This window comes from Porites lutea, chromosome 1, assembly GCF_958299795.1.
Source record: "Porites lutea chromosome 1, jaPorLute2.1, whole genome shotgun sequence".
NCBI classification, from domain to species: domain Eukaryota; kingdom Metazoa; phylum Cnidaria; class Anthozoa; order Scleractinia; family Poritidae; genus Porites; species Porites lutea.
In genome coordinates this window covers 30,306,298-30,319,344 of record NC_133201.1, presented here as the reverse complement: position 1 = coordinate 30,319,344, position 13,047 = coordinate 30,306,298, and the positions used below count along the sequence as shown (strand labels likewise).

The window sequence follows — 13,047 nt, the reverse complement described above, 5'->3', positions numbered from 1 at the left end:
CTTGTTTGTTTGTTTATTTTTTGTTTTTTAAATATTATTATACGACCTTTCTTTCGCGATATTAACTGTACGCTAAGAAAAAGGGTTATTTTATTACAACAAGACTATGCATTTAGTAATATGTACCATTTACGAAGCGCCAGCGAGAACCGTCAATGCAATAATAACTACTCTGGACGTTTGCCTGTACAACGTACTAGAAGTATGTCAGGTGTGATTGTATTATTCGTGTATAGCTGTGACGCAAAGGCTTATGTGTGAGGTCATAGTATCCTCGGCTGTGTGAAGTCCGTCCTACTTTTAGATGACAACAAAAACTGAGCGATACAATGGAGACGATAATCGCTAGCGGGCAAGTTTTTGCAAAATACACACTGAGACGGAGTTTAAGGCTAGGAGGGCTAGGTGGCATTGTTCTTAGCTGTTTTGAAAACAAGATGCTATGAAATGCTACTTTACTTCTGAATAATGTTTTGCAAATCAAGTAAAGCGAGTCAAACTCACCGTAGAATCTTTTTGCAATTTTTGGCCGTCATTTGTTCTCTACTGAAGGCAGTGGAATATTTTATTAGGAGAAAAATTATCCTATACAAAATATAGGATTACATAAAAGTTAAAATTACCCCATCTTCTCAAGATTTTAGCTAATATTCCATCTTCTCAAGTCCATCATAATAACTTCCCGCGCGGGAGCTCCGATCCGCTGAAATGTAACCTTGTAATTGATCATTTCACTCAAAGTTGCCTGCATACTCGCCACACGAAGTTCTCATTGTTAGAAACCCAGCCGCCGGGGGCGACGCCGCTTGAAATGATGTTCTCATAACACCATAAAGAGGGACGGCGGTATATTGTTGAAACGTTTGTACAGCATTACAATAAAATTACTGTAAGGTCATAATTGTGGTTTTTCTTTTTAAGTACATTAGACCAATGATCAGTTTAAAAAACTAAAGACAACGTTTTGTGCATCACACCGAAAAATGGTGGTCATGAGTTTCGAAGAATAAATAAAACTTTGTGTGTTAATGATATTATTATATATGCTACAAATTTTACAGTTTTTCTTAGATAACAATAACAATAACAATAACATTTATTATTTGTATTGCGCCTTTTTTATAAAATATTCAAAAGCGCTTCACAACAGTAATTAATAACTAAGATTTTACAAATCTTTCTATAAAAATCATAAAAAATATTAACATTAAATGAGTAAAGAAAATTACAAATAAAGATATAGATATACTAAGATAACTGAAATGATTCCTTAAATAAAAATGTGTTAATTAAAGTCTTAAAAGATTCTAAGTTTGTTGCTTCGCGCGCGGACCTTGGCAGCTTATTCCATAGGAAAGGAGCAGCTACCTGGAAAGCTCTGTCTCCCAATGTTTTCTTGGTTTTCACACTTGGTCTTTCCAACAAACAACCATTGTCGTTGCGCCTCAAATGGTAGGACGAAGGCTGTTGAATACTAATTAAATCTGAAAGGTACTTAGGTGATAGGCCATGCAAAATTTTAAAAGTTATTAAGAGTATCTTATAATGTATCCTGGAGCGCACTGGTAACCAATATAATTCTGCGAGTAAAGGTGTTATATGACAGAACTTGTGTGCACGATATATAATTCTTGCACTCGCATTCATAACACGTTGCAATTTCATAGTCTGATATTCCAGGATTTCATACAGAAGGCTATTACAATAATCCAATCTACTACTAATAAAAGCATGAACTAATTTCTCAGTTGATTATCTGGATAAATATTTCCTAATATGACGTATATTGTATAAATAATAGAAAGCCCTGCTGCAAGTCTTTGTAAAGTGAGTTCCCATATCTAGATGCGTATCGAACCGTGTGCCTAAATTGCGCGCAGAGGCTACAGGAGAGACTTCAGTCTGCCCAATCTTGATGCTTTGGATTGAAACTTTTGAGAGCTGCTGACGAGTACCCATAATCAGGAACTCAGTCTTGTCATCATTGAGCATCAGCTGATCCTCCCTCATCCATGCTCGGACATTGCAGATGCACTTCTGCATGGCTGATACAGCTTCGACTTCACTGGAAGAGTCAGAGGGCTTAAATGACAAATATAACTGTGTATCGTCAGTATAAGTATGGACGGAGGGCAGATGGTGTTTTAGAATCTGGAACAGCTTACTTACGTAGATGATAAATAAAAGCGGGCCCAGGCACGACCCTTGAGGAACTCCACACTTCAAATCAAACGGCTTTGAGAGAGTTCCGTTGATAGACACTTGCTGCGATCTGCCCTTAAGGTAACTCTCAAACCATGAAAGTACTTTCCCCCGTAATCCAATTGTTGACCTCAATCGTTCCAGAAGGATCTCATGTTCGACGGTGTCGAATGCAGAGCTTAAGTCGAGAAGCGCCAACAGCGTAACTTGACCTTTATCCATCGCCATTAGGAGATCGTTCTTCACCTTGAGTAGTGCGGTCTCAGTGCTATGATGTTGACGGTAAGCACTTTGCAATTCTGGAAACAGGCCATTGACTAGTATGTGCTCTTGTAATTGTACTGCAACCGCTTTCTCTGTGAGTTTGGACGTGAACTGTAAATTACTCACACGCCGAAAGTTCTTGTTTATCAATTGAAGACCAGATTTTTTGAGCAGAGGATGTACTACTGCCCTTTTCCAGTCATCTGCAAAGTAGCTATTCTCTAGTGATACGTTCACCATCCTACTAATCACTGGAAGTAACTCCTCTATGCAAACCACAAGATGGATGATGGAAGAGGGTCCAGAGTACATGTCTTCATAGAAGCCACAGCCATCTTCCTTACAGCCTCTTCGGAGAGAGGCTGAAACTCTGATAGCGTGACAAGGTCATCACTACTCGATGAAAGGGAAATATGCAGTGTAATGTTTCCGAAAAGGCGGATAACATCAATACCTAATTTTACACTTTTGTTTTAAGAGAGGACCATAGTTTTAGTAGATACAAGAAAAGCTATAGATAGCTATAGATTATTTTTCAGCACTGAAAAGACTTTGTAATAGTATTTTATGAGGATTTTGTATAAGTAGCATTCATATTTCTATAATTCCTTTCAAAAGAGGATGTTGCCTGTACATGTAAAGAAATTAGTTAAGCAAAAAGCTTAGAACTCTTTAATTATAAGAATAAATTTGAATTTTAAAAGTTTACAAAAAGTCCTTTATTTCTTCTTCAAATCTTCAACGTATTCAGGAAAACCCTGTTTACTTTGAAGTGCTTCATTCAGTTGTACGCTTTGGATCAGGGGGACGGGATACTCCCTGTAATGGCCTTAAGGGAGGCTCCGCCCGAAAGGGGTATCTTTTTCAGGCTTCAGGTATATGAAAGGGTAGGGATTTTGAAGTATATGAAATGGTAGGAAAATCTGTCATTTGGTCTGTAAAATGACCTAAAATGCCACAGAAGGTAGTTTTATGAGTGTGAAAAGTTCGAAACAATTTTCTGGTTTTGTGCAGTGATTAATTCGTCTGCAACAGTTAAAAGAGATGCAAAGTTCTAAACTAGGTATGACTGAAAAGGGTAACATTTGTCAATGGAAGGAATACGAAAGGGGTACGTTTTCTGACAGAAAAGTTATATTTAAGCAATAGAAAACGTTTTCCGTGTTTACATAGCCTGATATAAACACGAGAGGGGTTGGGAGAATTTGAGACAGTTATGCAAACCCGCGACGAAGAAGAAAATAACTTTCCCGAGAAAAAAACGTAAAACTCTTTGTATGGTACTGATTAAAAGAGAAATTCTTACCAGTCGCAAAATCTTGTCCACGAAGTCTTGCACGCGCAATCAGTTCTTGTTTTGGAAAAAGATGCTTTGCAAAATACGGATTTTTTCTCGCTTAAAATGTCAGCTTAAGCGAAGAAAAATTGACACACCTTCTTTGTAACGATTTTCCAAGTTTCAGCCGACGAAGGAATGGGTAAATAAAGTAAACTTTTTGAGTTTTGAACTCGAAAATTTTCAAATTCGTGTTTGCGTGCATGATTAACGCGCGAAAAGCCAAACAACTTGACGCCACAATCTCATGCAAACACTCCTCTCGGCCAATCCAGAGCGCGCGTACTATCTTAGTTATTTTATAAAAAAAAGTGAGGGGTTGGACCTCGGAGCGGAGCCTCCCTGTATAAAACTTTATTGAGTACCCCCCTGGGCTTTGAATAGAAAGCAGCGTTTAATCGAGTAAAATTTTAATTTTTTCCATGCAATTACCTAGTCTGATCTAAGATCTAAGCATTCTACCATAAGTTTTGTTTCTATTTCATTGTTAAGCCTTAGACGAGATCCTGAGGATAGAGTTTTTACTGAGTTACACTTCTAGCTTTTTCAGGAGACTAATTTTGCTGCCCAGAGAAAGTACTGTCCACTGATAGCTTCTGATCTTTGAACTGTGTAATCTACACCAAAGTGTTCATTTCGGGGATTTCCCATTCTCGTCCCCAGAGCCCGTTGTTTCTTGGTCACGTGGTAGGAAAACGAGGGGCTCTGGACGCAGCCGTTACTGGATGTCAGAAAATTTCTGACATCCGGTCGCGCAGGTGCAGAAGTCACAAATATCACTGCTCATGCTCATAACGGATTTTTGTCCCTCACCGCTCCACTGGGGGAGAAATTTGACTTCCTGAGCTCTCTCCAGAGAGTGGCTTCTTTGGGATGTTTTGAAAATGCACCACTTCACTCAACTTGGATTCACTGATAATTTGGAGAAGAAGACAGCAACAGAAACCGGCTGAACACACTGTTGGTTTGCAGAACTGAGACAATTAATCGGCAGACTATCGTCTGAGTTATGTGAGTTTTTTTTCAATACGTTTGGCGAACAAACACTGCCGGGGAAAGCAATATCGCGAGGATCGATATAATGCGGGAAAAAGTCAATCTAAAAAGGTATCTTGTTCCATGTCCTGCAACTGCTATCTTACTTCAAAACGCTTTTTGAAACGAAACCATTCATGTGTTGTGTTAGGAGAGTAAAATATATATTTCATTTCGCTCGAGCTGGTTTTTTCTTATTTATTACACAGGTGTATTTTCAAAGCATATTGAATATCGTGTATCTTTTAAGTAGTTTTAGAATAGTTAAATCTTATTGGCTTATAGTATTATGTATAGATATTTCTTATTAATAAGGTATTTAAGTAGTGTCCCCGATTAGTAGGCCTGACGGCAAGCTAGAAGACTAGACACTTAAATAAAGTTGTTGAGTGATTGATTGATTGGTTGTGTTTTTTCCTATGTTTATTTCCTTTTGTGATGTCGCTTGTCGTGGTTTTAATTTTGCCCACGAGCTTTTGTGGACAACACGTGTTAGACAACGGAAGGATTTACGTCGAAACAAATCAATATTAATCATTTTACCGACCCAGGGTAAAAAAACATATACTACAAGGTTTGTCCAGGAGAAGTGACAGTCTAATACACATCCATGGGCTTCCATGCATGACAACTTTATATAGTACTAGGTGAATCAAATTCCAGTTCAGTTAATTCCCTCTATATATCAACCCTAACTGAAACTTGAACCCCACTTTCCTAACCCTAATCATAAAACTTCCGGGTCATTTGGTGTTTATAGGGGCCATTCGGTGTTCTGCTAAAAGGGTTTATCCTGCTAAAGATTTCAGTTGTCATCTCCTACTAAAGATCATCATCAGTACCTCAAAGAGGGAGTTTTCAATAATTTTGCTGTCAGACTCAGAAAATCATTGATGCCTGAAAACTGTTGATTGTGTAGTGACCAATCACCATAATGTTCAGTACACATGCATGACCAAACCTCAAAACCACAAAGTAATTACCATTGCTGTTTGAGGTTTTGTTTTCTCACCCCTTATTAGCTTTTTCTTTGCAACACAATAGCATTCCTCAATATTTGTGGTATTCATGGTTTTGTAACTTTCACAGTATAGGTGAGCTCTTGTCACCTCTGTTGTAGGGGTATAAACAGTTATATGTACTTTTGATTACCGGTTACTAATAAAAAGTGTTTTCCAGGACACTAGTTTAGTAGGAAGTGATGGTAATTGTGCAAATGCATCCAGAGAGAAACCTGTTTAAGTACCACTTATGAGCTCATGGGTTACACATCTTCGGACTGGGGTTTTAAGGTTATTTGTTTTCTTAGGGGAGGGCTTATAACCAGGGGGACATTTTTTATTGTTTACTGGTAAATGGGCCTATAACTGGAGGATTTATGTGTGGGGGGAGGAGGCTTTATAAGCAGTAGTTTATGGTAACCTGTTCCAGACATTCAGGCCTTGGGGAATGCACAAACAGAAAAAAACAAGAAAAAACCCTGCATTTTTTATTGCTCTACTCTTCACCATCTAAATGCCTAGAGCAGTTTATCTTAAGCTATATTGCTTATCTGCACTGTAAAATGAAAAGAGCCAATTTGGCCCCAAAAATGGGGCCAAAACGGGTGAGTCCAGAATGGTACTGTTTTTGGGGCCAATTCAGCCCCACTGAGATAGGGCTGTTTTGGTACCAAAATTTGGGGCTAAATTGACCCTTGAATCGGGGCCAAATTAGACCATGTAAAGGGTCAATATGGAAAACACTAGGGCCATTTTGGATTTTCCAGTAGCCAAAACAGCCCCATCAAATTTTGGCCCTCTTAAAAACTACCCCTGCAAAAGTAGCCGATTCAGCCCCATATTGGGCCATTATGGTTTTTTTAATTTGGGTGGGGCCTACAGATTTTTCCCTTAATTAGGTATTGACAAATAATGAAACCAAACTAAGGCTTATTTCAAACATTTATTCAGTTCTGAATAAGTTACTGTGATCTGTGTACATGATAACAACGCGTATTCCAACCTATTTATGTAACATTATCTTCGGTTAATCTCAACTTTTCTAGATTGAACATTTAGAATTATTGAAGGAATTAAATTGGCCAAAAGAGACACTTGTCTTCGGTGCGATCAAAGTAACTACTTCTTAAAATGGTTTTCACAAAAGCCAAAGTCAAAATCATAATCAGCATCAAAGGAACACTTAAAACCTATAGTGAAAATCAAAAATTGAAGTTGTAAAGGGTTTCATTAATTAAAGCCCACCAGAATTAGAGTCAATTAAGGTTTCTTTTATAACTCCCCTTTTGACAAAAAAAAAGTTTGTCAGAGTTGGTCAAGTTCTTCTGCTAACAACTCCAACAATGTATATTAGATTGAAGCAAAAGAGTTGTAAGAGCAATAATGAACTAAGATGCTTTAGCTATATCAATTCTCAAGCTTCTGATTATGACTCCAACTTTGTCTACCTTGCTAGTGCCAGCCTTTAATGACTTGACCTAATCCTTTTGAAGGCTGGTTTTCACTCGTGACAAAGTCAGGGTCATAGTCAGAGTAGTAAGAGCACTTATCACCTAGTGAAAATCAAAAATCAGAGTTGAAAGAGAAGTCATAACTAGAAGCTTGATGGAATTGGAGTCATCACAACTTTCTATTCTTCAGATTCTGCTTATGATGTGGAAAACCAGATTAAGCAGGGGTGGAATCGTCAAAGGATAAACCACTTACCAGTCAAAATTCTTGTTCCCATGCTTTATAGTTTTCACTAGATCAAAAGTGAAGGAGTCATAATTGGAGTAATTATACCCTGTTAGTGTTTTATCTAGATCAACACTCTATGCTTTTGATTACAGTTCCGACTCTATATCTTACTAGTAAACCAGCCCTTAATGACCTGGCAAACGTTTTAAACTATATTTTACGCCACAGATATTATGTTTAAAAAATCTTGCCAAATCTTGGTCTATAAGGGTGAAAGAAAACTTTCATGAAAAAAACTTCGACAATTTGGCTACACCTCGCGAGGTTGTCCTGAATTTACATTCAGCAATAACTGAGGCATTTGCCAAGTCATTAAAAAAGGGAGGAAACATTGACACGTGTCTACCCCAGTCCACTTTCAAGCAATGTCTGATCTAGAAAAGTCAAGATGGCTTTGCATTGGGTGTATGATACATTAAATACATAAAAACACCCAAGCAATAATATCACTGGATCAATCTTCTTCTGGGGAAGCTGGCAAATGATATCTCTCCTTGTCACAACAAAATCCTGAACTTTCCTGTCATTATCTGCATCCCTCTGCAATAAAAACAAATATTGTAATTTTAGAAATGATAATAACAATAATCAAAACACAACAAACAGTGCATACACATAAAAAGTCAGTATGGTCATAACAATACTATTGTCAAAAAAATGTTGGTTTAATTACTTCTTTCCAGTTTTCAGGTATGCATGTATGGTATACTGTATAAATTATAGTTTGTTAAAATTATGCTTCCTTTATGTTATGGGAAAAAGAATGATAGCATAATTATGTCTAATACATTCACACATCATTGAGGAGGTAATTACAGTGTGCATGTCCTGATACAAGATTATTTTAGTACATGTATTTCCCACCAATCAAGAAATTTTGCAGCTGAAAATCAAAATTCGTTAAGTATTATGTACCCATTATTATTCTGTGAGATTTGGTGTAGTCTGGTGATGGGAATGGCCCCCAAGGGATACCTTCATAATGAAAGCTAAATTGCATTTCCATTTTGTCTGACTTCCACTTGTATCTTGGCTTCCCAAGCATTTAGGGTTCAATGTACAGTTGAGTTTGTAGCACTCCTGTGGTATTTTGTATCACAATATCAGGAAAAACATTGTATTCCCAAAACACCTACCTCTACAATAATCATGATAACTTCCTCCCGAAGTCCTCTTAGCACTCCGATCAATGACACAGAACCTTGTTCACTACCAAAAGGATGCCCGCCTTTCTATTTCTGCCATAGGAGAAATGTTGTTAAATTAAAACTGGTTTCCTTGGAGCACCAAGTTTATTTACACACAGTTCTCAGTAATTCTGGGAACAAATTGACTGACAGATCCTCTTACCTCAATCACACCTGCAGAATTCTACAACCTAAAATTCTGCTTCCTAATTTTATACATAATTTTATCATTATAATTCACATTATTCTTTCAACCCTTTAAGCCTTAAGGGTGATCAGCACCAAATATCAATGCTTTGTAGAACAGAGTGTTCATGAAAATTATGGACATGATCACACAATTTGCTTGATATTTTATCAACTTCTTCCCACTACTTCTGTAGGAAATGAATAGGAGCAACAAATGAGAATTCAAATTTTGATCTTAGGGTTTAAAGGATTTTAAATTTCTCTATTTTTAATGCATTTATTTTGCACTTATTTATCAGACAAGAGAAATAATGCATTGGTAAGGTAAACCTTACGTTAAAACAAAACAAGTACTGAAATCTACAGTGTAATGTATAACCAGACCACACCATCCTAAAATGGCTTGAAGGTTTTTTCATTTTGTTTATCATTCTCCCTGTTTTAAATAGGGGACAGTGGGGGGATGGAAGAAGTGTTTTTTTTTTTTTTATTGCAGACCTTATCATTACATAATAAAAGCATTAGTGACTCGTTCTTCAAAGCCTTCTGACTAGGTGGACTTGAGTGACCCTGAATTCTGTTTAATCAAACGTGGTTAAATAGCTCAAACTTTTGCATTTGGTAGAAACAAAGCGAATCAGGGCGGCTTACCTGGTCTTACAGTCGGCTTTTTCCAGCAAAGTCTTGATTCTTGGAGAGCGTTTGTTACATTTGTGCAGTTCATCTTGAAAACCGTTGCGCCTCACGAGGCTTCTGTCTCTGATTCTTCATATAATACATGACAAGACTCCTGATCCCCAAAGAAACTAGTCTCCTTCGCAGCCGTTATTAGGGTCGTCACTCGTCACGCAACGCTCCTCCCCACTTAGTGGGGAGGAGCGTTGCGTGACGAGTGACGACCCTAATAACGGCTGCGAAGGAGACTACAAAGAAACTGGCATGTTCGCAACCGTTGCAGTACTTTCAAATGGACACCAAAAGGACGACACCAAAGAGCATGTGCAGCGGGAAAGCCCGCTGACCAGTTGTGTATTGTTTCCTCGCCGTCTGCCAGTCCCCATTTTCATTCGTAAAATATGTTTTCGACTGTTTTAGCCTGCGTGGCAGGCGTTCGAAATTTTAAAAACCTTTTACTTATAAATCAGAAAATATATGTACATGGCTGGGTCATTGTTTGCTATCAAGACCGAACGATATTGTACTGTAACACCCTCGCAGCGTTTAGTTTGCGTGACGCATCATGTGATGTTATCGATATTGAAATCATGTGCAGAACATTCGGGAGCGTGATTGTAGTTTTGTTTTCGATTTGTAGCTTCGCTCGAGGCAAAGGTTCGCTCGAACCCATGATTTACCTTACAGTCTCTGACTGTCGTCACGGTTTTAGGTCTACGTTAAAGTTATCTCAGTTCCTTGCTCGACTAAAAGGACCGTACTTTGGATTGTGTCAGACGTATGGTTACTTTAACCGAACACCGCGGTCTCCTTGTGCCCCTTTTGACGGCAAAAAACGGTTGCTCCGCATAGACCTTGTTGGGGCCAAATCGGAATTTTTATTTGGCTATCGGAAGGGCCAAATTGAGAGGAAGTGCCAAAGTAGCTTTTAGTGTAGCCAATCTAGAAATTAGATGGGCCGAATTGGTACCATCTAGAACTGTTTTGACTCTTTCTGTCCAAAACGGCCCAGCATGTTCCAAATCGGCCCTCGAGAAATTGGGGCCGATTTGGCCTTTGGGGTCGATTTGGCTCTTTTCATTTTACAGTGTGGAACAATGAAATGTAGACTGATATACACACTGTATACAGACTGTAAGGTTTAAGAGATCCCCTCTAAGAAGTACACTTTGAGTAACATACAACCCGAAAGCATTTTCTTAGATAGCTTCTCTCATCATGTTTTGAGAGTGGAGTGCAAGACCTGGTTTGAAATTGGGGATAGAATTTTGGATCAGCCCCGAAAAAAGATAGTGAAAATCACATAGGTTGGTCAAAATTTGGCAGCAAGAAACATACTGCAGGGCCAACCTGAACTGATTTGTTGGGGGTAGTGCCCCACCCCCCAATCCCCACCCACTGCAGTTGTATTGAAACTGAATGTGGTGCTTTATAGAATTAAAATACAATATCTGCTCACAGCTTTTGATAAAGTATAATTGTTTAGTTCCCATAAAATTCATTATTTTGTGTTATAAGATGAGGGTTTCCAACTACGAAAAATTTTACCAGATATGAATCATTGACCAGTGGAAGCAAGGTTTAATATGGCTCATCATTATTTGTCAATAACCAAGTAAACTAAGATGCCCTGTGCCTCAGTAACCCAATGCTGTGTGCAAAGCTCAAGGAGGGTTGGAGGGCAGATGTGGTTAGGATTAGCGAGTAAACTATTGATATTACTGTTGCTCAAGCTATTATGTTACCCACTCTATTAAAGGTGACATACTTCAAAAACCAGTTGTTATCATCAACAACCACTTGCTCCAGTATGGCGCAAAATAGACTCCCTTCTAGGATGTTCTTCATTTATCATTTTATTTATCAACACCTCAGTTGTCCATAACATTGTCAATAAATCTAGACCAGTTTTGTTTTTCAAACAGTTAAGTTTTCTCTTAAACCAAAATGTTGAGAGCCTTGTGCTACCTTATGTAGTAATCAGATAAATAACATAATTATTTATCAAGAAAAATTGTGCAAATTATAGCTGCTTCTTTGCTGTTCATCAGTTATAAACAATCCCAGAGCCCCTTGTTCATCTTTCCCTGAATGCTACATGACTGGAAGCCAAGCAAGGACGGTTAGGATGAGAATATTTTCTTGCAAAACATTTGTAACAAGTCGGCCACAGAGCCTTTCCTTTCACAGCCCAATTCTCACTGTCAAAATAAAAATTAAAAGAAGGCCTCCGAATTATCTTAGCATGATTTAAGCATTAATTAAGTGGAAGAAAACGTAGATTGGAAAGAGTACTTGCTCTATCATCTTTACACAATTAAAAATTGCCTTTTGCATGCAGCCCAAAATGATTCATAAGCAATTCAGTTCTGGCTTTGTGCACTGCCATCAGTGGTCTAATGAAATAAAGGCATATAACAAAATATTATCTTGACCTTAGTATAGCAAAGGAGATGTTCTTACAGCAGAAATTACAATAAATTAAAAGCACACTCAGTGCTCGACTTTCAGAAAAAAATCTTGGGGCCAGCTGGCCCCCAAGTTTTCATTTTTGGTCGCCAGAACAAGTATTCTAGTCGCCAAAAATTATATTTAAGAATTAATGGCATACAATGAACTTAGCATCTTTTACTTAGCCTTAACAGAAAAAGAATGCTTTAGCCTTCCTTTTGAACTTTCTTTCAAACGGTTTTCAATTACCAGCAGGTGTTCGGGAAAATGAGCCCGCACTTAAGAGTAAATTTCCCCAAACAGTTATTCAAGAGTGTAGCTAAATGTCGTGGGTCGTGGGTCGTGGGTAATCATGTTGTGGGTCGTGGGTGTGGGTCGTGGGTGTGGGTGTGGGTAAATGTCGTGGGTAAAAAAAGTGTAGAAAAAATGATAAAGTAAAGTAATTTAAAGAATATATATATATATTGCAAAATATCCTGAGCTATCGCCGCGAAATAAACGAAACAGACGTAAATAATACCTGCAATTTGCAGAAAGTATGAGACAACTCTGAATCGCTGAATGAAAATAGCTGCTCTCTATGAATCTTTATTCGATCTACAATTCCAATGATCAGCTGAGATTTTTTAACACGATGGAATGCGATCACCGTGAGAAAGGGGAGGGAAAAGGGACAATTTTGAGGTATTTCATATGATAGAAGTCTTTCTTAAAGAAGTTTTAGGTCTTTTACCTTACGAAGGAACCAACATAATTCCTAACCTTTCAAGTTAAGGCGAGACTGTATATAAATTATGTTGCCGTACGGAATTACAATTTTCTCGATTCTTTTTTGTTTCGTTTCGCGTACAAAATCTTTGCTGTAACGATTCGACATATCATTCCTTAAACTGAAAGGACGCTTCAGTCACGAATGTTGACATCTTTGAGAAAAAGCAGTTCAGTCTCCAGTTTTTCTATAGCCTGC

General features: G+C 37.9%; 1 protein-coding gene across 3 annotated transcripts in view; it reads left to right on the top strand.

Annotated features, from left to right (window-relative positions):
- The window catches only part of LOC140948076 (uncharacterized), a 137,769-nt gene that overhangs the window by 23,853 nt on the left and 100,869 nt on the right, over positions 1-13,047 (top strand). The gene's annotated exons all lie outside the window — the stretch shown is intronic.